Here is a 26,843-nt window from a genome sequence, read left to right on the forward strand (position 1 = left end):
GGAGATTCTGATGAGAAAACAGAAACATCTTAGATGTCATCGAGAGGATGTTACCGAGAATCTTTACTGCGCAGCTAACTGGGCTAACACGTCACATCAGTGCTACCCACAGAAATACAACACACATCCCATAGTCCACCTTTTAAAAAGATATAGATACAACTATTTTAATAATATATTTTATTTAACCTAATGTATCCAAAATATTATTTTTACATGTAAGCAATATAAAATTTATGAATGGACATTTTATATATATCCTGTTTCTCATACCTCTCAACTCTTACTGGCTATGACCCACTAGAGTTTAGAGAAAAACCCAAAAAGAATTCAGAGTTTTTGAGAAACAGAGATTAGCATATGTTTACTAGATGCTTCTCAAAAAAGCATGCTTTGCAATGTTTGTAAAGGCCTCCATGTTATTTTCTTCAAATGTCGGTCAACACAAGTCAATGTATACATCCAAGTCAAAGTAATTAAATAACATATAAGAAAAATAGAGCACAACATATTATTCTATTTATACAAAGTACAAAAATAGGGCTTACACTTGGGGGAGGGGTATGACTTGAAAGAGGTGTGAAGGGCCTTCTAGAGTAATATTAGTAAAATTCTATGTTTCCAAGTGCTGGCTACACAGATGAGCTCAGCTAGTGAAAATTCATTAAGCTGTTCATTTATGATATGTGATTCCTGTGTGTGTATGTGTGTGTACATGTAATCTTTATATGCACATTGTATCTATGCATATATATACAACTTCAATAAAGAGTTAAAGAAAACAAAAGAATAAAGACTTGGGATTCTTTCTTTAGTAAAATGAAATGATTTAAGGATCAAAACTTTGGATATAAAATGGCATCATTTCATAAAACATAAGTAACTCAAACATTGTGGCATAAAAGACCTATGAGGCATAAATTCTCCTGTTTGCATTGGTGAATAAATCAAACGTTATCTTTCCTTTCACCTTAATTAATTTGAATGTTGACCGTGTAATTTCAAAAATTATCTTCAAGAGCATATTTTGAAATCAGATGGAGTAACTTAAAACTGTTTGAATATGTGGATGAATCTGTATTTCAAGATACATGTATTCCTTAGATACTAATCTACTCCAGCTCTTCCTTATCTGCACATGAAATATGCAGCATAATCCTCTGGGATCTCTTGGAAAATCTGTTCCTTATGAAAAACTTGGAGCCTAGCATTTGCCAAATATTACATTGCAAGTTTTCAAGGTCACTGTGACAAAATATACTCATCCATTTCCAACTGGATGGATGGCTGGCCCTTGGACTGCCATGGACTGCCCCTTGATGAGAACCACTGAGTTAGATGATCCAAGATTAATATCTATTAACCTCATGACTTCCACAGAAAGAAACTGCTGCATTACCTTCAGTAACAATGACTGAAGAGAAACACTTTGTTTTTGTTTTAAAAAAAAAAAAAAAAACTTGTATTGAAATATTGCTCTGGAAAGATAAGCTGATTTCTTCAAATCCATGGTGAGCTGGTTTTTAGTGAGTGGGCCAGGAATGCTAAGTGTCTGGAATGGTCTCCACAGTTCAGAATTATCTTACACTCAGTGCCAATAACCCTCCTCTTAAGAAACACTGAGAGCTATTTGTGTTGACAAAATGTAGTTAGAGCACCTAGAATTGGCTTCTCATAATAACCTTTCTTTCCAGTTAAGACTGGAGCTGTCAAGGAGGTAAGTGTATTTTTATGTGTAAAGAAAGGGATCATTATTAAATATCTGAGAGAGTAGGATGTGCACCTCTTCTCAAAGATGTGCTGGTAAAACCCAGGAGGGATTAACTAAGTACCCTGGAATGAGTGTGCCTCCTAGAGTCGGCCTCTCTGCTTCTATCAGTGTTCTCTTTTAAAGCAAACAACTCTTGTGTACTGAATTTGTGAACAGTACAAACATATGTCCTCTTACCAGTGTCAGAACAAAACTACTTTTTTATACTCATTTCTTTTTCAAAAAGAGATCCCCAAAATAACACTCCAGCATTTTTGTCAGTGATTTTCAAAATTGAGCTATTTTAAGATCGCATTATTCCTAGATAATGTTCAGAAAGTGATGGGCAATCTGGATAGATACTTTTTTCTTGTACTTTGTCCTAGTAAAACTTTTAAAAGGCAAAGCTTACCAATAAGAGTACCAAATCAAATGTCAAGAAAGTATTTCCAGTGTTAGAATAATAAGTGCATGTGCCTCAAGTTAAACTGTGCAGAAAGTTGTTACAGTCTCTTGAGTTTTAAGCTCTGAAATATATATCAAGTTAAATTTAGTAATGGATGTTCTAAGATGTCCTTAAGGAGAGAAGGAATCTTTTTGTTCACTTTTTATATCTGTTTTTGTACCTGCATATCTGTGCAGAAACGCTTTTACCAGAATTACTCATTAAAGTCATTATTGACCTTTGGGAAAAATATATATATATATATAACATTCAAAGAAAAAAGCCTTATTATCAATAAGAATCATTATTACCTTAATTTTATTTCATACGGTGATTAAAATACATTTTCAAATGTCTAGACTATTGCAAAGAAAGAGCCAAAAGAAACCCAGGAAATAATGGAAGATCAAAAAAATGTGAGATCAAGACTCAACATTATCTTCCTCAAACAACTCATTTTCAATACCTCTTCCTCCTCTCCACACACACACAGCCCCCAACCACACATCTGGCACCAAATAAATAGAAGCCAATAGAAACTAAGTTCAGAACCTATGGTGCTGACTGAGTCTGCAATTCTTACACAAAACAGAACTCTTATCAGTTCAAGGGAAGTCTTGCCTTACTTAGGTCATGCCCATTAGATAGAGAAGAGGTGACTCCAACAGCCAGCTCTGGGATGGAGCCCTTCTTGTTCTCCCAAGATACTGCGTACCTGCCTTGAGAACAATTCTGCTGTATTTTAATGGCTAGTTTAGTATCAGTCTTTTCCTACTTAAACTGGAAACCCCTGAAGGGGAAAGTGTAGGCTTGGCCAAAAGTTTGTTCAGGTTTCCCATTATATTGCATGGAAAAATTCTAACCAAGTTTTTGATCAACCCAATATTTACTATAATGCCTGGCACATAGTAACTACTTCTTGAATTTAAAATACTTTTACAAAAAGTAAAAGAAAATGCCAAAAGACCTAACTCTAAGGTTAAAAAATATATTAAGTCATGAATTCACAATAAAGCATATTTATTATGGTTCAAGTCAAAATCTGAGTGTAAAGTAGGGAGAGGATAGATATAGACCTTTAAAATGTATATGCTATGCTATGCTAAGTTGCTTCAGTTGTGTCCGACTCTGTGCGACCCCATAGATGGCAGCCCACCAGGCTGCGCCATCCCTGGGATCCTCCAGGCAAGAATACTGGAGTGGGTTGCCATTTCCTTCTCCAATGCATGAAAGTGAAAAGTGAAAGTGAAAGTGAAGTCGTGTCCGACTCTTTGCAACCCCATGGACTGCAGCCTACCAGGCTCCTCTGTCCATGGGATTTGCCAGGCAAGAGTACTGGAGTGGGTTGCCATTGCCTTCTCCTAAAATGTATATAACACTTTTTTTTTTAATTGCCCAAGAAGACCCACCTTAAGGGTCCTTAGCATCCTGGAGAGTTGCTAAGATTTGTCTGATACACTACAATATGCCCAGTGCATACTGGAATGTTTCCTAGGCCCATGGTACATCCAAGATAAATAGTAATCAAATAACTGCACAAATAAAATAATTGTCACAACGCACTCAGTTACCATTTCTACAGTGCTCTCTAAAACTCTCACTAGAAAGCTGCAGAGTCCAACCCCTCATAATCATATAATCACCTGCTGGTCAAAATGCAGATTCCTAAGCTCACCTCAGGGTTCTCCAAAAAAATAGAACCAATTAAATATGTGTGTGTGTGTGTGTGTGTGTGTGTGTAAGAGAGAGAGAGAAGTCACTTCAGTCGTGTCCAACTCTTTTCAATCCTATGGACTGTAGCCCGCCAGGCTCCTCTGTCCATGTGATTCTCCAGGCAAGAATACTGAAGTGGGTTGCCATGCCCTCCTCCAGGGAATCTTCCCAACTCTGGGATCAAACCATTGTCTCTAGCATTAACCTGCATTGGCAGGCAGGTTCTTTACCACTAGCACCACCTGGGAAGCCCATATATATGTAAACATACAGAGAGAGGGGGTGGGGAGAGAAAGCTACTTATTTAAAGGAGTTGGCTGGCATGGTTATGGTGGCTTGCAAGTCCAGAAACCATATGGCAAACCGAGAAGACAGGAAATTCAAGTAAGAGTTAAATTCACAGAGCAGGTCAGCAGATTGGAAACTCAGGCAGGGTTTCTCTGTTGCAGTCATGAGGCCAAATTCTCTCTCTTTCAGAAACCTCAGTCTTTGTCCTTATGACCTTCAACTTATTGGATGAGATCCATCCACATTATGGCTTCCCTGGTAGCTCAGAGGTTAAAGCATCTGCCTGTGATGCGGGAGACCAGGGTTCGATCCCTGGGTTGGGAAGATCCCCTGGAAAAGGCAATGGCAACCCACTCCAGTACTCCTGCCTGGAAAATCCCATGGACAGAGGAGCCTGGTAGGCTACAGTCCATGGGGCCACAAAGAGTCTGACACAACTGAGCAATATACATTAAACTGCATCCACATTATGGAGGGTTATCTCCTTTACTCAAAGTCTATTGATTTGAACGTGAATCACATCTTAAAAACACCTTCACATCCAACATTTCAGTTGACCAGACAACTGACCACTATAACCTTGCCAAGCTGACACATAAAATTAATTATCATACTCACCCTGAAAAGTTTATCTAAAATGCAAGTTTATCTGGAGGTGGGGCTCAGGGATGTGTATTTTTAACAAGCACTCCAGGTGATTCTGATTCAAGTGTTCTATGGAACCACAGCCAGAGAAAGAAAGCAGTTTATATGCTTCCTGGGTAAGCTTTTGGAGCGCATGATATTACCCACATTCTGGAATTTGAAAGCAGTAGTATGGAGTGTTAATATCACTAACATGGCTAACACCACTAATACTACAAATGTCACAGAAAGATAGACATGGTTGGTATCAGGGTTCACTCAGAAAAGCAAACATCCACCAGTTGCTCTTTAAGCACAGAGAATTTAATGCAGGGAATTGTTTAAAGGACTGAAAAAGCAAAGGGAGCCCTTAGGTAACCCAGATATAAGTACTGGAGGAGGTAGCAGCCTTCTTCCTGCGGTCTGGAGGAACAAAAAGAAGCAACTGGAAATATTAGAGATTGGGAGCCTGGAATAGCAATCCTACAGAGTGAGGACCCTGACCTCCAAGGAAATAGGCTACTTGACAGGCACTGGCATTTTGGAGCTTGGAGGAAGGACCCCATGGAGTTAGAACCAGGTCTCTGAAGGAAAGAACATTAGCTGTCTGGAGCTGTATCCCTGGGGGAGTGCAGTGAGTCTAATTCTGAGAGTGGGGAAGGACTGGCCCCAGCAGCCATTGCCAGATGAACAACAACTTCTGGGGCAACACTGTCAGGACAGGAAGTTAACCAAAAGGAGCAAATCCTTCTTACTCCTCCATCCTTGCACTCTCTCTCTAGTGCCCCCTATCAGCAGAGCCTAGTGGCAAGCCGGCTGGCACCCCCCTAAATCCCAGCCTCTATGCCCTGGAGCACAGCACAGGGAGGTGAGCTTTGAAGCTGACCGTCAATAGCTTGGTAATCCAGATACTGACATTACCAAGTAGACACAGCACCAGATGAAAGAGCAGCATCCAAAGGCAAATAGACAACCTGGGCTAGATGTAATAAAGAACCTCTCTGGCTTGGACCAGCATATCTCCTGTTTGTACAAACTCACACCAGGACCTTCAGTTCAGTAGTCCGAAACCATATATCAACTTCAGCCATTTATAAACCAAAAGACTGGGTGAACTTAAGTAGATTTAAACACAATATGGTCCAGATGTAACATCTATAAACAGTAAAGGTTACAGATATTCTAGCACAGTGCTTCTCAAAGGTCGGTCCCTGGAGCAGCAACATCAGCTTCACCTGGGAATTTATCAGAAATGCGAAGTCTTGCCCCCAGTCCCAGACCCACTAAATATGAACCTCTGGAGATGGGACCCAGCAACCTGTGTTTGAACGAGCCCTCCAGGTGATTCCAATCTACAGTTTGTGATCCACTGTTCTAGCTTAATTCATCAGATTTCTGAACTGGAGTATCTCTACTTACCACTCCCTGATGCACCTTCTCTAGCTCTCATCTCTCATCAGTCATTTTCCTGTTACAAATGATTGATTACTGGCAGAGCACAAATTATAAAAGTTCTCTGTTTCTTCTGTCACACTCAAATATCTTGCCTGTTTGTATCTATAATTTTTTTAGATTTGCCCTGTAGTGTAAGGGCCCAATTTTAAAAAGGAAAAAAAAAGTACTATTTTCCATTTTAGTTTTAGTAATATACTAAGTAATGAAGCTTTTCCTGGTTCCCGAGCAATCCAACTTTTCAGAAACCTTTAAAATAAACAAAGAAAATTCAGTTAATAGGCACAGACATAAGCAAATCAACTTCCTAAAATTAGAGTCCTGGAGAGGTCACAGCATATAATCAGTCTGAGAAGAATTAAACACATTACTATGCTTCTTTTCTCCAACTATTCATGTTTTTTTCCATATTACTGTTTTCCTCCATAGTTATACAGGAAAGGATAGATTTGACACATGAAAATGAGAGAATTAAATTAACCCCAAAAGAAGTTTTCTAAAACAGAGGTTGCACACTTGGTGCCCAGGGGCCAGGTTAAGCCGACAGACATGCCGTATTTGACTCGTATGCTGTTTTGTTTGCATAAAACTTGCCAACCTGCTTCATTTCACTTATTTATTGATTTTATTTTTGGCAGCGCTGGGTTTTCCTTGCTGTGCGGGGTTTTCTCTGGTTGCAATGAGCACGGGCTACTCTCTAGTTGCTTCCCTGGTGGCTCAGTGGGTAAAGAATCTGCCTGCAATGAGGGAGACCTGGGGTCGACCCCTGGGTGGGGAAGATCCCCTGGAGGGCATGGCAACCCACTCCAGCATTCTTGCCTGGAGAATCCCATGCACAGAGGAGCCTGGTGGGCTGCAGTCCATGGGGTCGCAAAGAGCAACCAAGACTTTTGACTCTAGTTGCCGTGCTTGGGCTGCTCACTGGCACCTTCAGAGTGTGAGCTCAAGGGCACCGCGGCTTCATTAGCTGTAGTTCCTGGGCTCTAGAGCACAAGTTTAACAGTTGTGGCATACAACTGTTGCTTAGCTGCTCCATGTCATATGGAATCTTCCCAGATCAGGGATCGAACCCGTGTCTACTGCATTGGCAGGCAGATTCTTTATCAGTATGCCATCAGGGAAGCTCCTCCCAATCTTTTAAGATTGAGAGATTTTACATAAAAATGCAGAATTTCAGCTTCTCTTGATCGAGGCCCACTGGACCTCCTTTCCTCCACTCCTAGCACAGCAGTCGGAGCCCTGCAGCAGCTGCTATCCCGGAAGGGCAGACAGGCTCTCCAGAGTCCCCACCTACCTACCTCACCCCACTCACACCAACCTTTCTGATTTCTACCTTATATCCTACTCGAAGTATTTCTAGATTAGGAGCATGGTATCCTCTGTCCCTTTAAACCCCAAAAAAAGTTTCACTTTATAGACCAGGTCCACTGAAATTGCTTTTTTGGAGTGACATCCACCATTTGTGGTCGGGAAGATCTACTGGAGAAGGAAATGGCAAACCACTCCAGTATTCTTTCCTGGAGAATTCCATGGACAGAGGAGCCTGGTGGGCTACAGGCCAATCAGTCACAAAGAGGCAGACACAGCTGAGCGATTTGCTCTTCACATCCGTTGTTTGTGGAAGGCCAGCCCGCTCACCTGGACCCTCGGCTCTCATCACCTCCTCTGCCCCACGTGAGTGCCTCCCTCTCACCCCTCCTGGCCCTCTCCCCTTTCTTTTACTATTGGAACATGGCACAGATTTTTCAAAAAGCCCTGAAATTAAAACATAAAACACTTCCTTGAGCCCAAGATTAACCTGAAGGCACCATCCAGCCTATTCCACACCCACCCTTTCTCTTTCCCGCCTGATTCCTCGTTCCCTGGTTAGTCCCCAGTCTGCTGCAATCCAGCGCCCACCCCACCACTGACTGTAATGTATCTGGCTGATGTCACTCATGGCCTTCCAGCTGCCAAATCCAGCAAAGTCATCTCACTCTGCATCCTGCCTCCAGCCTTCCTTGAAGTCCTTTCTGAATCCTCCTCGGTCTTCAAGCATCAGTTCAGCCTCCTTGGAGCTTCCCCACGGGCCTCAACTGGGCTGAGCACCTCTCTGAGCCAGTCTCTTCTGACACCCTGTTTCGTCTCGTCACCCCACTCGAGACATTGTACCACAACTCTTGCTTATGAATCTGTCTTCCCCATGGCCAGTTAAAGGCTCTGCCTCATTCACCTTTTTATGTACAGTGACTGGATACAGGAAGTAGTTAACAAACATCTATTAATAAAGAAATGAAGGGATGAATGATTGGACAAACCAAAAATTAAAATAGCTTTTCAGTTTGTTAGGAGTAGGAAGGTCTGAAATTCCTCAAGGAGAAGCATTTTGTTCCCAAATTTGGCTTTATCTGGGAGGCCACCCTACCTAAAGCAAATTAAATCAAGTGTAGGGAAAAAAAAAAAGTATATGCTTATCTCCCTTCGCTGCTATACATTTAAGAGTTTGGCACAGTAATGTCCTTCAATATCTACCAGGGATCTTAAGAAGGTACCACTCCCAAGTGTTTTACACCTCCCAGTGCACAATGATAGAAGCCTACTCACAAAGACCCTGTGTTGAAAGAGAGAGGAAGACCACCCGAACCATGACATCTAGAGATTTGGAGTAATTGAAATTATATAAAGGGATAACAAGATAAGAATGAAATAAACATGCCTCAAAGTCCTTTAGTAAATCACTTGTTGACATCATTGCACAGAAGCAGCTGCATGTAGTAACAAGGCTAGAGAGTTACTCCCCCCATTGCTCCTTCCTTCCTGAGTTCTGCGGTCCCCAGCTCCACTCTGGCTGGCAGAGAGGTGGAGTGGACAATAAGGTATGAGGTTTGAGGTCTCGTCTACCTGTGTTGGACAGTCTACCTGTGTTGGCAAGAAGGAGGGATGGTGGTGCTGGGAGGTCAGTCTATGGGAGCAGAAAAAGAAGTCGGTTTATTGTGGCCGTCTCACCCTGGACGAGCTGCCCTCCCACATGGCCCTTCACACAGTGCGGCAGACTTTTTTTAGCCCATGTTTATGACAGATAGACAGCTAAATGATAGATAGATATTGGACATAGATATGGATACAGATGTGCACATACATGGGGCTTCCCCAGTGGCTCAGTGGTAAAGAATCTGCGTGCAATGCAGGAGCTGCAGGAGACGTGTTTTTGATCCCTGGGTCAGAAAGATCCCCTGGAGGAGGGCATGGCAACCCACTCCGGTCTTCTTGCCTGGAGAATCATATGGACAGAGAAGCCCCGAAGGCACAGAGTCACAGAGTCGGACATGACAGAGGCAACTTCGCACACACGCACACACACACTCTCAACTCTGACTCAAAGAACGGTGTCTGGAAATCTGTGCTGCCATCACCCACTTCCTTATGTAGCTCCTGGCATCCAGGTCGACGTGGTAGAATTTCAACCTCTAGCAATGGCTGAAGGGCCTTGGTGCTGGGACTGGATGCCCACCCCAAAATGTCCAAGCATTAAGCAACTAGAACCCCCCATCAGGCTCATGTCTACATCCCTCCTTGTGTATCTAGAGACATCAGAATTGGCTGAATACACTCCCCTTAGGCTCTGGAGTCTCTCTGGGCCCTCACTAAGCCACTTTCTAGTATATGAAGAGCAGCACCTGGGGGGAGGCGGGGGATGGAGACCCCATATTCCAGCTCCCTTGGTGAAGAGGGGCCTTACTTATACCTCCTTCCACGCTCTTTCTTTCTGACACTGCCAGTTACCAAACATAGTAAAAAAAGGAGCAGCAGTGTTTAGAATCTCCACAGAACAAAGTTAAAAGGAAAAATACTAATTCCATGCATGCCTTTCTCCCAGCTCAAGTGCCTTGCCTCATCCATCCACAGCAACCCTCTAAAACAGACTGGTGGAAACTAAAACTAAAAGCTATTTCACTGATCAACTGATATACACATCATGCAATTTCCAGGCAATTGTTACCAGATATATTAAAAAACACAATTTTGACTATCTCAAATTACTATTGGTTCTGAGAATAGCCCATCATTCCTCAAATTAACAACAGCTTTTTCAAGGTGATGAACCCTAAGCCAAAAAGTAAATAAAAATGGAAACTATGATAACTGAGACTGCTGTTTTATGTAAAAACTATTTGAAAGCTAAGAAGAATTTTTCTACTAGAGATACAAGTATTTTAAGCTTCTAGATAATTTCATCATTGACAACTTTTTCTGAGCCTCTCTATGTAAAGTACTATGCCTCCAGTTTTCTTATTTTTTTAATTTGTATTTTATGTTGGAGTATAGTTGATTTACAATCTTGTGTTAGTTTCAGTTATACAGCAAATTGATTCAGTTATATGTATTCTTTTTCAGATTCTTTTCCCATATAGGTCACTACAGATTATTGAGTAGAGTTCCCTGTGCTATACAGCAATTCCTTGTTGATTATCTATACATAGCACTGTGTATATGTTAATCCCAAGCTTCCCCCAACCTCTTTTCCCTTTGGTAACCATAAATTTGTTTTCTATGTTTGTGAGTCTCTTTCTGTTTGGAAAATAAGTTTATTTGTATCTTTTTTTAAGGATTTTTCTACTAGAGATATGAGTATTTTAAGTTTCTAGATAATTTCATCATTAAAATTTTCTGAGCATTTCTATGTAAAGCACAGTGTCCCATTTTCTATTTGATACCTACCTTAGTAATAAACATAATTCTGTTAACCCTAATATAACTATAGTATTTGATGATATAGAGCTTGATCTTCAGTATCTCTGAGCTCCTAAATGCCAGGGCTTAAAAAGAGTATATTAATCACTACTCTTAGTTCTTAAATACTCATTGGAAGGACTAAAGCTGAAGCTGAAGTTCCAATACTTCGGCTACCTGATGTGACAACCTGACTCATTGAAAAAGACTCTGATGTTGGGAAAGATTGAAGGCAGGAGGAAAGGGGGATGACACAGGATGAGATGGCTGGATGGCATCAATGACTCAATGGATATGAGTTTGAGCAAACTCTGGGAGATAGTGAAGGACAGGGAAGCCTGGTGTGCTGCAGTCCATGGGGTCACAAAGAGTCAGACACGACTGAGGGACTGAACACACACACACAGTCCTCAGGTGTTCAGATTCCTCAGATGGGGAAAGCCCACTTTCAGTAGGCTGTCCTGAAAGGGCACATAGTTATGACCACTTTGCTAAGAGCGTACGTGTCAGGGCAGGCCTAAATCTCAGCTGCCAAAGCCAGCTGCCCTGCCTGAGTGTCTAGTCCCAAGAACATTACCATTTGCCTGGTGTTTTCCAAAGCTTTCCCCTCCCTCAAGACACTTAGGGGCAGAGAGCTGAGACATTATAAGCTGTGAGAGTCTTGACTAATGGCAACTCCCTCGCCTTGCTTTCTTCCCACTCTCGTGGCTCCTGAGCAATGATGAGTGTTGAAATCACTTACCATAATGGAAACCTCACTACCACATGGTTTCTTAGAGTGACATATAGGTTATCTCTGTAATTTCCATTTACATGGGGAATTTTCTGGATGCAATTATCCTTTGCAACTAATAAAATCAGACGTAATTACAGAGGTACTGTTAGCGGTGCCACTTCACATTCAGGTTGGTGTGTGTGGCTCTCTGAAGTTTCAGAGCTGAGCGCTGCTCACACGTTCACCCACACATTGCTGCCGCTTGGGTGAGAGCTTTCTCAGGTGGCACAGTCACAGCCTTCTCCAGCACACTCTTTGGGGGGCCTCTCTGCCTCCATGGGCCCCCTGGCTCTCAGCCCCAGCTGCACTTTTGACCTGCTCGTGAACACTCAGCCCGAGCACAGCCCCTGGTTGCCACCCCAAACCTACCGTCTAGTGGCCTGACTTTAAATGGCAGTCTGATTTCCATGAGGACCAGAGATTTACATACAGAGGCTCCATCAAAAATTTCAGAAAGAACCCAAACTTGGACTGGACATAACTTCTCTGCATTTTCTACAATGAACTAGCATCATGTTTTTTAAACTGAAAAAACAAACAATATATGTCATATAAAATCAAGAGGAAGCTAGATCCTTCTTTTTGAGACCCTGCCATATGGGAACCCTGGAGGTGCGTGAAGACCTACCATGCCGCTCATCAGTTCAGTTCAGTTCAGTTCAGTCGCTCAGTCGTATCCGACTCTTTGCGACCCCATGAATCGCAACATGCCAGGCCTCCCTGTCCATCACCAACTCCTGAAGTTCACTCAGACTCACGTCCATCAAGTCAGTGATGCCATCCAGCCATCTCATCCTCTGCCGTCCCCTTCTCCTCCTGCCCCCAATCCCTCCCAGCATCAGAGTCTTTTCCAATGAGTCAACTCTTCGCATGAGGTGGCCAAAGTACTGGAGTTTCAGCTTTAGCATCATTCCTTCCAAAGAAATCCCAGGGCTGATCTCCTTCAGAATGGACTGGGTGGATCTCCTTGCAGTCCAAGGGACTCTCAAGAGTCTTCTCCAACACCACAGTTCAAAAGCATCAATTCTTTCGTGCTCAGCTTTCTTCAGTCCAACTCTCACATCCATACATGACCACTGGAAAAACCATAGCCTTGTGCCGCTCATAGACTCAAGGAAATCTTAAGGAATTCAATTCTAGAAACTCAACTTCCCCAACCAGGGCCTACTGAAAACTACCTGAGATGCATACATTCCCCATTTGCAAGTTTGTTGTTGTTCAGTCGCTTAGTCATGTCCGACTCTTTGTGACCCCATGGACTGCAGCACGCCAGGCTTTCCAGTCCTTCACCATCTCCTAGAGTTTGCTCAAACTCATGTCCATTGAGTCGATGATGCCAAATTTCGTCTCAGCATTAAAAAGAATTTTTTTTGTTTAAGAATAAACTAATGAAGAAATTTGTGTTCAGAAAATAACAGATGGAAGACTGGTTGCCTAGGGTTTCTCTGGACTTGAACACCTTAGAGGCAGCACCCTATGCAGGCATGCCTGTCAGAGAGGGGGTGGAGCGCGCCTGTGAAGCCCTCTAGTCTGTGAGCACAGCGTCCACTTAGACGCAAGCCAAGCAATTTGGACTTGTGCTGCCCTTCAGATGGACCAAGATGCTCAGTGCAGGCAGGTGAGAAGGAAGTCGGGAACCTGCCTCAGAGCATCCTCCTGGGTGGCTAAGGCCTGAAAGCAGCTGAGACATCCAGGAGAAAGCAGGCAGTGGGGAGGGAGGTCTCACAGAAGACTGGGTAGTGGAATGACCCAGCCTCATGAATTCTGAGGGCTGAGCGGCTGAAGGGACAGCCAGCACAGCGCCCAGAAGGAACTGTATGGAAGTATCCCTCTAGCAAAGGAGCCTGAAGATATGCGACTGTGAGCCACGGCCAGTGGGGTTAACAGGGGACAGGCTGCTGATGCCACTTAGTCGCTTCAGTCACGTCTGACTCTTTGCAGCCCCGCGGACTGTAGTCCTCAAGGCTCCTCTGTCTGTGGGATTCTCCAGGCAAGAATACTGGAGTGGGTTGCCATGCCCTCCTCCAGATGATCTTCCCAACCCAGGGATGGAACCCAGGTCTCCTGCACTGCAGGAAGATTCTTTACCACTGAGCCACCAGGGAACCCCAGGGGACAGGCAACTGGAAGTCCAAACACTGAGTCCTGCAGTGGGGAAGCTCCAAGAAAGGTTTCAGAGAGGGACACAGGGTGGGGTCAGCTCTGACCACAAACACCCTGGACAGGGCTCCAGCTCTACCCCACACCTCACACTTGCTGTGAGACCGGAAGCAAGAGAAGTTCATGGTGCCTCAATTTCCTTTCCCATAAAACAGACCTATTAGTGGTAATTATTTTACAAACTGTTGTGAGAATTAACTTAAAAATGATACAAATGAAGTTATTTACAAAACAGAAACACACTCACAGACTTCAAAAACAAACTTACAGTTACCAAAAGGGAAATGTAGGTGGGAGGGACAGATTAGCAGTTTGGGATTAACATATACACAAACTATATATAAAATAGATATAAAATAGATAACTAAGAAGGACCTACCATATAGCACAGGAAACTACTCAATACTCTGTAGTAAACTATACTGGAAAAGAATCTGTAAAAGAATAGATACGTGTATATGTATAACTGAACCACTTTGCTGTATACTTGAAACTGACATACATTGTAAACGACTACACTTCAATATAAGATATTTCCAGCTGGTTCCGAGTTGGGAAAGGAGTACATCAAGCCTATACATTGTCACCCTGCTTATTTAACCTATGTGCAGAGTACATCAAGTGGAATTCTGGGCTGGATGAAGCACAAGCTGGAATCAAGATTGCGGGGAGAAATATCAGTAACCTCAGAGATGCAGATGACACCACCCTTATCGCAGGAAACGAAGAAGAACTAAAGAGCCCCTTGATGAAAGTGAAAGAGGAGAGTGAAAAAGTTGGCTTAAAGCTCAACATTCAGAAAACTAAGATCATGGCAACCAGTCCCATCACTTCATGGCAAATAGATGGGGAAACAATGGAAACAGTGAGAGAGTTTATCTTTTTGAGCTCCAACATCACTGCAGATGGTGACTGCAGCCATGAAATTAAAAGACATTTGCTCCTTGAAGGGAAAGCTATGACCAACCTAGACAGTGTATTGAAAAGAAGAGACATTACTTTGCCAACAAAGGTCCATCTAGTCGAAGCTATGGTTTTTCCAGTAGTCATGTATGGATGTGAGAGTTGGACCATAAAGAAAGCTGAGCGTTGAAGAATTGGTGCTTTTGAACTGTGACATTGGAGAAGACTTTTAAGAGTCCCTTGGACTCCAAGGAGATCCAACCAGTCCATCCTAAAGGAAATCATTCCTGAATATTCATTGGAAGGACTGATGCTGAAGCTGAAACTCCAATACTTTGGCCATCTGATATCAAGAGCTGACTTATTGGAAAAGACCCTGATGTTGGGAAAGATTGAAGGCAGGAGGAGAAGGGGCCAACAGAGGATGAGATGGTTGGGTGGCATCACTGACTCAATAGACATGAGTTTGAGTAAGCTCTGGGAGTTGGTGATGGACAGGGAAGCCTGGCGTGCTGCAGTCCATAGGGTTGCAAAGAGTCAGAGATGACTGAGCAACTGAACTGAACTGAACAGTGTAAAATAAAAAGTTTAATTTAAAAAATTAACTGGTGGAATTCAGGTAAGGTGCTTACCACAATGCATAGCAAAGGATAAGAAGTCAGTTGTCAGAATTATGATTTGTTTTCAACTTTTCAGGTGGAGGAAAACGCCATGTCAAAGCTGGAGTTTTGTCTCCTGCCACAGTCAGGGGCAGAGGATGAAAATGAAGACATTAGAGGGTGAGACAGAATGGGCTAAAAGGGAAAGTGACTACATTACATGCCAAGGGTTTTCCACCCTTTTCTTTGCTGGAATGCCTAGAGGGCCAGTCAGCACTGGACACTCCCGGATAACAACATGTCCAGAGAGGGGCTGCATAGACCAGGGGCACCAAGGGACTTGGGGGACAACCGACATCCCAGAAGTAGAAGGGACAGCTCATGCTGTGCTCAGTGTGGACACCCAACTTGGTCAAACAGGCTCATTCCGATATTTTTTCTGTGAATTCATTTCCTGAACAAGCACTTGCCAAGCATCGCTCACACATGAGGTCCCCCCGATGTAAAGATCTTTAAAGCATACACACACACACCCAGGAGGACACAGTCTAATGGTGTTTCAGTCAAGACAGATGTTAACAAATTGACCCTTCAGACATTAAACATGCTCAAGGTTTATTTTCTCTCTTGTTTGCAGGATGGGAGGGGGGTTGTGGAAGGGTGGAAGGATCTGCTCACACAGCGACCCAGGAACCCAGACTGACCGACGCTGGCAGCTCCACATCTTCCAGGACACTCAGCAAAGCCAGAGATAACTGGTGGGCTTCACACAGACCCTTTTTTTTTTTCTTAATTTATTTTAAATGAAGGATAATTACAACATTGTTATGGTTTCTGCCGTACATCAACATGACTCAGCCATGGGTATATATGTTTTCCCTCCCTCTTGAGCCCCCTCTCACCCCTACCCCACCCCACTCCTCTAGGTTGTCACCGAGCCCCAGTGTGAGTTCCCTGAGTTATACCGCAAATTCCCACTATACATTTTATGTATGTTAGTGTATACGTTCCTATGCTACTCTCTCCATTTGTCCCATCCTCTCCTTCCCACCCACTCCAGTGATAAATCTGTTCTCTATGTCTGCGTCTCCACTGTTGCCCTGCAAATAGATTCATCAGTACCATCTTTTTAGATTCCATATATATGCATTAATATATGATATGTGTTTTTCTCCTTCTGACTTACAACATTCCTTATAATAGGCTCTAGGTTCATCCACCTCATCATCACTGACTCAAATGTGCTCCTTTTTAAGGCTGAGTAATATTTCATTGTATGTATATACAGCAGTTTCTTTATCCATTCATCTTTCACTGGACATCTAGGTTACATCCATGCCCTAGATATTGTAAATAGTGCTGCAGTGAACATTGGGGTACATGTTCACACAGACTCTTCCGTCAGGAATGGCCTGCATCTCTCCTGCAAGGGCCCATTGGCCAGATGCCATCACAGAGCCCTGCCTTGCTATGTGGGGAACCAGAGGTCAGAGGGAAAAACAGAAGCATCTTCAGGCGACGGCGAGTCCTTAAGCAAAATATAAAAAAAGACACTGTGCCTGGTCAGTTTTAGACATTCACTTGCAGTGCTGAGCTATCAAGCATTCTCTTTACACCCACTTGAAAAATTTACCCCAGAACATCATGAAACTTTCCCTTCATCCGCAAGTCCTCCTGTCACCTATTCTGGCAAAATTCATTTTGTAAAACTGTGGCAATTGTTGAAAGTGAGGAAAATATACTGTGTGCATGCCAAGGAATGCTTTAAACTTGCTATTTAAACAGATCCTATGCGCAGGAACCAATTAATACCTACCCTGACCTGTCTACCTTTCAGGAGGAAGTGTGGCTCAAATGAGGCCATGCATGTAAGAAATACAGAATCCTGGTGTGGGCAGGAGGAGGGATAAATTAGAGCTTGGGATTGACATATACACACTACAATATTTAAAACAGATAACCAACAAGGACCTATTCTATATCACAGGGAACTTTGCCCAACATTCTGTAATGACCTAAGTGGGAAAAGAATCTGAAAAGGAGTAGATATAAGTATATGTATAACTGAATCACTTTGCTATATACCTGAAATTAACACAATCCTGTAAATCAATTATGCTATGATATAAGATAAATTTTCAAGGGATGAAAAAAATTAAATGTTTAATGAAAAAAAAAGAAAATATATAATCTTATGGAAATACATGCCATAGCTGTGGATAAGATATTTTGGGTTGTTTACATAAGCTGCAAATAAATTACCTCACCACCTCACCTCAGGAAACAGAGCCAGGCAATGTCATTCCAAAGAGCTGCATCCATCTTCCTAGTCTTTCAGTTCAGTTCAGTTGCTCAGTTGTGTCTGACTCTTTGCAACACGCCAGGCTTCCCTGTCCACCACCAACTCCCAGAGCTTGCTCAAACTCATGTCCATCAAGTCAGTGATGCCATCCAACCATCTCATCCTCTGTAATCCCCTTCTCCTCCTGCTTTCAATCTTTGCCAGAATCAGGACCTTTTCCAATGAGTCAGTTCTTCACATCAGGTGGCCAAAGGACTGAGCTTCAGCATCAGTCCTTCCAATGAATATTCAGGAATGATTTCCTTTAGGATGGACTGGTTGGATCTCCTTGCTGTCTTTATCTCACTGATATTTATGGAACACTCACTGCACCAGGCCCTGGAGCTCCCTCTGCGTACTCAACAGAAATGGCCCTAGTCTCGTGGAACTTGAGTCTGAGCTACAAATGCAGTGCCTTTGTAGGCTAGGAGCACAGACAAAAGCTTCAGTAAGGAGGCTGCTGGTACGTTTTACAGAAACAAACACACACCAACAGCTGCATCTTTTCAGTGAATGAAGAAAAAGGGAGTACTAACTAGTGCATCTTTTCCTGCCTCTAAGATTGAATAATTGATAAAATCGGGATTAGGATGACACTTGCTTGACCTAAAATCCCGAGCTCCTTCCTTCATACAATTCTGGGGCTCCAGCCAAGTGGATTATTGTTAACCAAGCGATTTTTAAACCGTAAAAAGTGGGTACCCGTGCAGACCCATGAGATAAATAAGTTTAGGTGACCCAATCCTGCCCACCTCCCCCTTGCTTTGTAGTAACTGGCCATGGGTATCACCACACTGTACTCCACACTCTTATCTTTTCTGATCAGTTCCCACATAGAAAATGGAAGTGTTTCAAAGAATCACAGTTCAAAATAAGTTAGCACATGTCCACTGTAAGAAATTCTATCGGGGAATGCATTTCTCAGAGCTTTCTCCTCACAGGCACAGAGAAAGTCTCTTGAACTGGACAGGGACTTCTGTAGAATTCTCATACCTTACTCCAACAGCAGTGGCAGGCAGTGCCTGGCTTTTTTTTAAACATCCTTGAAAAAAAACTCCAAGCATTATTCAAAGAAAGAAAACCAATCTTTGCAATCTGAATGACGTTTAGTGCATTGAGGCAATAATTTATTATTAAATCATGTTCTGAGCCTGCAATGTCCCACAGAGGTTCCTCAAATATAGTCCCTAAACCGGGAAACACTGGATCCGGAGCCTCTGGCATTTATCAGGCTTTTTAAAAAGTCATAAATCTGACCACAAGTAAATGTTTTCTAACAAGCACAAAGCATATAAATAAGCCTTTCCTGGGACTTCCTGGTGGTCCAGTGCTTAAGAATCTGCCTTGCAATGTAGGGAATGTGGGTTTGATCCCTAGTCAGAGAACTAAGATCTAAGATGCCTTAGAGCAACCAAGCCCACATGCCACAACCAGGAAGTCCACGTGCTGCAATGAAAGCTCCCACATGGTGCAGCAAAGACCCTGCGTGCCGCAGCGGAAAAATCACAAAATAAGTTCTTCTTTAGAAAACCTTTCCTGGTTGCTCATATGGTAAAGAGTCTGCCTACAATGCAAGAGATGCTGGTTTGATCCCTGGGTTGGGAAGATCCCCTGGAGAAGGGCATGGCAACCCACTCCAGTATTCTCACCTGCAGAATCCTGTGGACAGAGGAGCCTGGTGGGCTATGGTCCATGGGGCGCACAGAGTCGGACATGACTGAGCAACTAACACTTTAAAAAAAGAAAAGACAAGACTTTCCTGACTATAAGGTTGTCCAGCGCTAAACAGCTGCCCTCCACAGTGGAACTGGAAGCAAATGGCCAGAGGCCACCTGACAAGCTGACTGGTCTCCAAAAGCGGGGTGGCTGCCACTGCACTTCTGGGTAAAAAGACTAAGTTTTGAGGACAAAAATGAAACAATACTACTCACCCTCAGAGAAACCTTAAATATCATAACCTTTTTTGAGTTCTACACCAACATTTTTTAGGCTGTTCATTAAAATGTTCAGTGGTCTCACCCTGCCACCACTCCCTTCCTCTCCATGGCAGAGTTTGAGGAAATATTTGCTTTCTTCTTTTACCTTTTACCTATCAGATTTTTAAATTTTTCTACAGTGAGCATGTACCATATTTGTAAACAGAAGAAAGAAATTAATTATTAATATTTCTCTCATGAAGATAGAGTATATAGAAAAGAGGTTTTGAAGGTAGCATGGGAAGCTGGTTAGGAAAGAAGCAATAGTATGAAGTACTGGGGAAGGCTGCTCTCAAAAATTAAGAGAGATGTCTCAAAAATTAAGATATCAAGTAAGTTAACCTGCTCTTTTTACTATTTCTCATCTGACAGAAAAGCATATTTGTTAACTGCTGAAACTTATGTAATTAGTTTTATGAATTATGGAAATCTCTGGGGTGCTAATTGATGCAAAGCTAAATTATCATGACCATTTCTAAGTCAAGTCACCAGGATGGCTGACAGTAACTTCTCTCTTCTGGTGGATCTAGCTAAAACTTCATTGATTATTAGTAAGTTGAAAAGGTACAGCAGTAATTTTTTAAAAATAAAGAAAATTCAAATCCAAATATGACTTTAATGATCTAGTAATCAAGGGCAAGTATTTTTTACCTTTTGAAAAGCTTTGTTACTGTCAACCACAAAGTCATAATAAACAATACCACAGCATAGCTCTTTGGCTTTATGGATATGCTGCTCATTTCACATAGAAAAATCCCAAAGAAGGAAGTGAAATCCATTTGGAGGTGCACCCAGCTTCTCCCTTCCCCAGTACTTCATCCCATTGCCTCTTCACTAACCAGCTCGGGACCACAACGGCCCCTCATCCTCAACCATCTGAGTGGCTCCTCATTCTCCTTGTCTTGACAGAAGTCTGGCTATCCTGGAAGACATGGCTTCCTCAGCTCCCCTCTCCTCTGTAGAGGCCAACATTCTTTCTGAGCCTTCAGGGTCAAGACTGGGAGATGGCATGAGTCAATCTTATTTCTCCACTATGCCTTCCAGATCCTTCTTCTAGTTTTCTAGAAAACTACACTCCTCATCAACATTGTCATCTTTATTCACCATACTTTCAGTCACCCCTCTCATTCTTGTAACACTTTAGTACCTGTTCACTGACTTCATCCCAATACTCATCTCCAAGTTTCTCAGTTCCTTGATCTGTCTGTGGGGATTAAGAAGTAACAAGACATTTTACTATACAAATTACCATATCTGATCATCTTGAGTAGGCAGACATACTAACATAGATTAATTATTTTCATCTGTGACCATGGCCAGAGAAGGCAATGGCACCCCACTCCAGTACTCTTGCCTGGAAAATCCCATGGATGGAGGAGCCTGGTAGGCTGCAGCCCATGGGGTCGCTAGGAGTTGGACACGACTGAGTGACTTCACTTTCACTTTTCACTTTTCATGGATTGGAGAAGGAAATGGCAACCCACTCCAGTATTCTTGCCTGGAGAATCCCAGGGACGGGGGAGCCTGGTGGGCTGCCATCTATGGGGTTGCACAGAGTCGGACACGACTGAAGTGACTTAGCAGCAGCAGCAGTGACCATGGCCACCTTTGAAATATTAAGCCCAGACTTCCTGCTCTCTCATTATACTCTCCTGCCCTAGTTCTCTCACTGAGTTATTCCCCATATCTATCAGCCCCATCCAACTGTGGCTACACACAGCCAGCTTCAATTCTATCATCTGACCACTCTCATCAAGTCATCTGCCTAACTGGCCTCCCATCATGTCTCCCTAGATCTATGCACATTCAGCTTTCCACCTTCTCCACGGCATACATATATACTGTTAGCACTAGTTAAGGACCAGACTGGTAAATTACTATTAGAATAATAATAACAACAGTAACAACATCAATAATAGAAAATATTTAACAATATTAATTTTTTCAGTCCAAGAACACCGGGTATATCTTTCCATTTGTTTAGGTCATCTTCAATTTCTTTCATCAGTCTCATAATTTTCCAAGTATTTTACCTCCTTAGGTAAGTTTATTTCTAGGTATTTTATTCTTTTTGATGAATGGTAGATGGGATTGTTTTCTTAATTCCCATCTCTGATAGTTTCATTGTTAGTGTATAGGAATGCAACAGATTTCTGTACATTAATTTTGTATCCTACAACTTTACTGAATTCATTGATGAGCTCTAGTAGTTTTCCTAGTGGTGTGTTTAAGATTTTCTGTGTGTAGTATCATGTCATCTGCAAACAGTGACAGACAGTTTTACTTCTTCCTTTCCAATTTAGATTTCTGTTATTTCCTTTTCTTCTTTGATTTCCATGGTAGGACTTCTAAAACTATGCTGAATAAAAGTGACAAGAGTAGACACCCTTGTCTGGTTCCTGATCTTAGGAAATGCTTTCAGCTTTTCACCATTGAGTTATGTTAGCTATGGGCTTGTCATACATGACCTTTATTATGATGAGGTATGCTCCCTCTATGCCCAGTTTCTGGAGAGTTTTTGTCATAAATGGATATTGAATTTTGTTAAGAGTTTTTCTGCATCAATTGAGATGATCATATGGTTTTATTCTTCAGTTTGTTAATGTGGTGTATGACACTGACTGATTTGCAGATATTCAAAAATCCTTGCAGCCCTGGGATAAATCCCCCTTGAGCATGGTGCATGATCCTTTAAATGTGTTGTTGGATTCAGTTTGTTAATATTTTGTTGGGGATTTTTGCATCTATATTCATCAGTGATATTGGCCTGTGATTTTCTTTCTTTGTGATCTCTTTGTCTGGTTTTGGCATCAGGATGATACTTGTCTCCCATAATGAATTCAGATGTGTTCCTCCCTCTGCAGTTTTTTAGAATAGTTTGAGGATAGGTTTTAACTGTTCTCTAAATGTTTTGTATAATTCACCTGTGTCATTTGAAGCTTTTAAATTACTGACTCAATTTTGTTACTGAGTCTGTAATTGGTCTGTTCATATTTTCTATTTCTTCCTGGTTTAGTCAAGATTGTAATTTTCTAGATTATCCATTTTATTGTTTGTAGTAGTCTCTTACGATCCTTTGTATTTTTGTGGTATCAGTTGTAATTTCTCCTTTTCACTCCTGATTTTGTTAATTCAGGCCCTCTCCCTTTTCTTCTTGAATTTCTTTCTACAAATTCAGTGCAATCCCTATCGAAATGCCAATGGAATTTTTCACAGACCTAGGAAAAATAATTTTAAATTTAGTATGTCAAACAAAAGTCTCCAAGTAGCCAAAACAATCTTGAGAAAGAAGAACAGAGCTGGAGGAATCATACTCCCTGACTTCAGACTACACTATAAAGCCACAGTAATCAGGACAGTATGGTACTGGCACAAAAGCAGACACACAGGTCACAGGGACAGAACAGACAGCCGAGAAGTAAATACATACACTTATGTCAATTAAACTATGACACAGGAGGCAAGACCATGCCATGGAGAAAACACAGTCTCTTCAACAAGTCATGCTGTGAAAACTGGACAGCTATGTATACAAGAGTGAAATTAGAACATTCTCTAACACCATATACAAAAATAAACTCAACGGGCAAAATGGCTTAAAGTTCTAACTGTAAGATCAGATACCATAAAGCTAGAGGAAAACATAGGCAGAACACTCTTTGGCATACATCATAGCAATACTTTCTTGGATCCACCTCCTAAAGCAAAGGAAATAAAAGCAAAAATAAACAAATGGACCTAATTAAACTTAAAAGCTTTTGCACAGCAAAAGAAACCACTGACAAAAAGAAAAGGCAACCTACTGAATGGGAGAAAATATTTGCAAAAAATACAACCAATAAGCGATTAATATCTAACATATATAAGCAGATCATATAGCTTGACATCAAAGAAACAAATAACCCAATTTTTAAAATGGGCAAAAGAACTGAATAGACATTTTCCAAATAGGAAATGCAGATATTTAACAGGCACATGAAAAGATGCTCAATATCACTAATCATTCAGCTCAGTTCAGTTCAGTCACTCAGTCGTGTCCGACTCTTTGCGACCCCATGAATTGCAGCACGCCAGGCCTCCCTGTCCATCACCAACCAGAAATGCAAATCAAAACCACAATGAGATACTACCTTACACCTGTCAGAATGACTATCGTCAAAAAAAGATACAAATAATAAATGTTGGTGAGGCTACATAGAAAAGGGAACCCTCCTACATTGCTGGTGGGATTATAACTGGTGCAGTTACTGTGGAAAATAGTACAAAAATTTCTCAAAAACCTATAAATAGAATTATGCTATGATGCAACAATGCTACTCTTGACTATATATCTGAAAAAAAAACCCACTAATTCAAAAAGACACATGAACCCAATGTTCATAGCCATATTATTTACAATAGCCAAGATATGGAAGCAACTTAAGTGTCCATAAACAGATGAATAAAGAAGATGTGAGATATATATATATATAATGGAATACTACTCAGCCATTAAAAAGAATGAAATTTTACCATTTGTAGCAACGTGGACAGATTTGTTGGGCATTATACTAAGTGAAATAAGTCAGACAGGGACTTCCCTGGTGGTCCAGTGGTTAAGAATCCACCTTCCAATGCAGAGGATGCAGGTTCAATCCCTGGTCAGGGAATTAAGATCCCAACATTCTGTGGGGCAACTGAGTCTGAGCACTGGAACCAGAGAACCCAGGCATCACAACTAGAGAAACACCTGGTCAGGGAATTAAGATCCCAGAATTAAGATTCTATGGGGCAACTGAGTCTGAGCACTGGAACCAGCGAACCCGGGCATCACAACTAGAGAAACCAATGCATCACAACTAGAACCCATGCATCTCAAGTAGGGAAACCAATGTGCCACAACTAGAGAGAGCCCACACACTGCAAAAGAGCCTGAGCACCACAGTGAAGACCTAAAACAGCCGAAAAACAGTTTTAATAAAATTAATTCTTTAAAAGTTTAAAAAAAAGAAATGTCAAAGGCAAATATGGTATGATATCATTTATATGCAGAATCTAAACAAATTCAACAGATACAGGGAACAAACTAATGGTTACCAGTGGAGAGAGGGAAGTGGGTAAGGGAAATATAGGGGTTGAGAATTAAGAGGTACAAACTACTATGTATAAATAAGCTATAAGGATATATTGCACAATGTGGGGAATATAGCTACTATTTTATAATAACTATAAATGGGTATAACCTCTAAAAATTGTGAATCATTGTTCACCTCATATGATATATAATTATATTATATATAATATGCATATTATATAATATAATAATATATTATATATAATACATAATGTATAATATATAATAATATTATATTATATATAAAATCCTTAATATATAAGGATTAAGATTTTGTTAATATATTAACTATATATGATATTATATTATGTATTATATAATATAATATATACATATATTATATAATTAATATATAATTAAATATATTATGTTATAGTAATATGTGATATGTATTATATTTAATTATACATAATATATTAATATATTTTATTATAAATAATGTCATATATGTTATATATGGTTATATATTATATATAATATATTAATATGATACATAGTTATAATTAGTACAGGTAATCATAATATAATTATCTATATTAATTATAATATATCATATATTATATATAGTAATATAATATAAAATAATTATAAAAACAATTATATATAATATAATATATATTAAATATATGATTATATAATATATAGTATATATTTTATATGTGATATATTATAATTAAAATAATTATATTATCTATATTAATTATAATATATACCATATATTATATATAATATATAATCACATATACATATGATATATGTGTGTGTATATGTATATATTTTATATATAATATATATGTATACATTATAATTTTATAAATATATTATATATGTAATATATATGATACATGATATATATTTTTATATATTATGTATATATTATAACTTGTATAATATTGAACATCAGCTATACTTCAATTTTAAAAATGCAATAAAACATTTATTAAGTGCTAACTACCTGCCAGACACTTGGGCTATCTCATTGAATCCTCCCAACAAGCCGATCAGCAACCTAGTGAAGTAATATGACCTCTAAGCCATGAACAAACTATCAGAGAAATTGTGTGTGTGTATGTGTGTGTGTGTGTGTGTGTGTGTGTATGTGCGCACACTTACTCAGTCATATCTGACTCTTTGTGACCCCGTGGACCCCTGCCCACCAGGCTCCTCTGTCCATGGGGATTCTCCAGGGAAGAATATTGCAGGAGGTTGCCATGCCCTGCTCCAGGGGATCTTCCCAACCCAGGGATCAAACCCAGGTCTCCCGCATTGCAGGTGGATTCTTTACCATCTGAGCCACCAGGGAAGCCCAGGAATACTGGAGTGGGCAGCCTATCCCTTCTCCAAGTGAATGTCCTGACCCAGAAATTGAACCAGCATCTCTAGCAGCACAGGCAGATTCTTAACCAGCTTACCCAGGAAACCCCATCAGAGACATTATACAACTGCCCAAAAAGTCACACAGTGTGTCAGAATAGGGACTCACTGAGGCTTGAATCCAAGCATGTCTTATCTCAGAGCCCATGCTCCTTATCACCACAGGGGACAGTCACTGTTTCCCATCTCCACTGGCCCTACACTGCCTTACAGTACTGTATCCCTCCTAAGACAGAAGCCATTCCGAATCTTCATTCTCCTCAGACCTCCCACTTCTAACCACCACCTCCCACCCAAAGCTGAGCCCCTCAATTCCTGCTTTACAGGGAAAATAAGAGCCGTCAAAAAGGACAGCAATTGCCTCTGTTTCCCATCACCAACCCTGTAAAATTACATCCCATCCTTCCAGCCTTTCCTCCTCCCTTCTAAGACCAAATTTAACTTGGCAAAGAATTCATTAAATAAGAAAAGAGGAATCATTGAAGGTTTTGAGCAAAAGGATAAAATGATAAAATCTGAGGGGTTTGCTGTTTTGTTTTATAAAATTCATTTTGTCATGACTTTGGAACAAAATGAAGTCAGAGACTAGAGTTTTGAGGCTAATTAAAGCAATAATACAA

General features: G+C 41.1%; 1 long non-coding RNA gene across 5 annotated transcripts in view; it reads right to left on the minus strand.

The window, feature by feature from the left end:
• LOC129629542 (uncharacterized) overlaps positions 1–26,843 on the minus strand; it is a 204,219-nt gene that overhangs the window by 143,936 nt on the left and 33,440 nt on the right. The window contains exon 5 of one of the 5 annotated variants that reach the window (XR_008703256.1): positions 21,848–22,954. The exons of the other annotated variants lie outside the window; for them this stretch is intronic. This is a non-coding gene — a long non-coding RNA (uncharacterized LOC129629542). Of the gene's footprint in view, positions 1–21,847; positions 22,955–26,843 lie in introns of those variants that run through there. 5 annotated transcript variants of the gene reach the window in all.

Source organism: Bubalus kerabau, chromosome 16 (assembly GCF_029407905.1).
Source record: "Bubalus kerabau isolate K-KA32 ecotype Philippines breed swamp buffalo chromosome 16, PCC_UOA_SB_1v2, whole genome shotgun sequence".
Lineage (NCBI taxonomy): Eukaryota > Metazoa > Chordata > Mammalia > Artiodactyla > Bovidae > Bubalus > Bubalus kerabau.